Source organism: Suillus discolor, assembly GCF_016758755.1.
Source record: "Suillus discolor strain FC423 chromosome Unknown F5147scaffold_489, whole genome shotgun sequence".
Taxonomy (NCBI): Eukaryota; Fungi; Basidiomycota; class Agaricomycetes; order Boletales; family Suillaceae; genus Suillus; species Suillus discolor.
The window spans coordinates 7,813-10,002 of NW_024541736.1; positions in this window are offsets into that span (position 1 = coordinate 7,813).

A 2,190-nucleotide genomic window follows, 5' to 3' on the forward strand; every position below is an offset into this window, starting at 1 on the left:
ATCCCAGTTCCTTGTCTTCGAGCTGGTACTGTTTTTGGTGCTCTAAAATGAACCTGGCAAAGGATGGCCTTGCAGTCCCCTCACGCTTCACAATGGTGAGCGAGTAAATATCATCACAAGAAAATCACGAACCATCTGTCTTCGCACCGCGTCCAACTGCCCTTCATAGAGAGCATGTTCTTCTTTGTGCCACGCCTTCAGCTGACTCAGGTAGCCTGGGACGAACCGCAGGATTGGATACGTATCCACAAGGTATGCTCCCGGTTTCAAAGCCCGGCCAAAATGCGCAAGAGCCTTATTGACTGCAACGACTTCAGGATCTGTATATGAAGTCGGAGTGATTTTTCCATAGGTGAAGGACATGACCACAGAAGCTGCATAACTAAGATGTTCGAATTACCACCTGTACCGCGCAAGCAAGAGCTAGTGATCGTACCGCATGGCATGACTCTGGTGGTTCCTTGGATCATTTAAGATATCTAGAACTAAATTCTTTGCATGCCTGGTCTGGATGGGCTCGTAGGTCTCCGCAACCTTGGGTTGCAAGCCTGCGTGCAGCACCCTGCTTTACATTTAGTCTGGCTGATCGCACATGATAGAGACAAGATGCATACCTGCGCAGTCGGCGCAATCTTTCACCACTGCCCTCAAGGACCATTCTCAACCCGCCAGACAACGTCTCGTGCACTGCAATAGAACGCGGGCGGTCGGCCAGATTTGCTCCCTCTTTTTCCATGATATCCACTGCAGCCTATGACGTAATCTGATTCATGCCTGGCTAGACAATGAATTGTTTTAAGCTGACCTGATGACGTCCTATAATCACGAAAATCCTATGGCCTTGTTTGAGCGAGAACACAGGTCCGTATTGTTCTGTCCATCTCGCGAATTGAAACGGTGCACTGCGTGAGGGGTTAGATAGAGATAATGTTGGTGTCCCTTGACAGAGACTTACTATGACTTTGGCATTGTATTTCCCAATAGCCAACGTCCAGGCGGTCCAGGCGGCAATGGCAACCGCCTTGTGGCCTGATATCGTTGTTTCACTATCCAGACGCTGGCTAACATAATGATAAGGGTGCATGCAATGATAATCGCCATTGAAATGGTCCGGCTTGCTGATAGTCACGATTCGGATACCCCGCTACTTTGCAACGCGTTAAATACTCCAGAACAGAGAGGTGGTGACTTGATGTGATGAGTAACGGATACGCTGAGATTACAGTGTATGATTACACTGAGTTATACTTACAAATACAAGTTAAACACCTTGCGCCGCGGATCAACCGGACCCGTACTGCGGTCTTCCTATAGTATAAGAACCTCGGATGACCACCCTGGTGCCAATAAGTGAGTACTAGTGCTACGACACGCGAATGCCAAGACATTTTGACTTCACCTGGTAGATCTCCATGTCGTTCTCGACGACCCATTGGATTGGTCGTGCCACAGGACCATCGACCATTAGTAGGTTTACAAAACATTGTGATGGAGCGACTCAGCGGAAGTAAAGTGGGTCACCATTCTAAAAATACAACTTCGTACTCCGAACTAGCCTAAATTTTTTGAAATACTCTGCCTGACCATGGGTCCATAGGAATCGGATGCTCAATTAACGTTAACAATGGGCGCTGCAACGCGCCATCAAGTAGTAGCCTACGGTCAGTGGTCACGGCAAGGGGAATGTTTTACCCCTTGCCATGACGAAGGTGCCCACAAGCCTCTAACTCAGATTCTCAATTTAGGCTTCCCACTACTTACTACTAATCATAGTTTGGGTGACGACCGCGAATGCACCAAGCTTACTATCTAGTATTGGTTACTTTGATGTGCCATTGAACGCGATCTTGTCGCTTGCCACAATGTATTTCCTCGCACTGCCCGGCCGAGGTTGTTCTTAGACATGCAGTGGTGGAGTAATACTCAGAAGCTCATGAATGCCATCAGGTGTGGGGTTTACATATTCACGTACGGCTGGGCCCGCCGAAGCTAATCGATAATCATTCACCCTGGCAGATCGTGTTCGGATCACGTCTATGTATTATGAGAGGTAAGTCGTGAATCGTCCTCGAGGATGAGAAGCAAGAGCGAGTTGCAACTTGCACCCTAACGTTCCAGGGTAAACATCTCTCGCTCCTCGACCTGCTCATTCAGTACACTGCTTTCCTTCGCTAGTATAGTAAGGATATG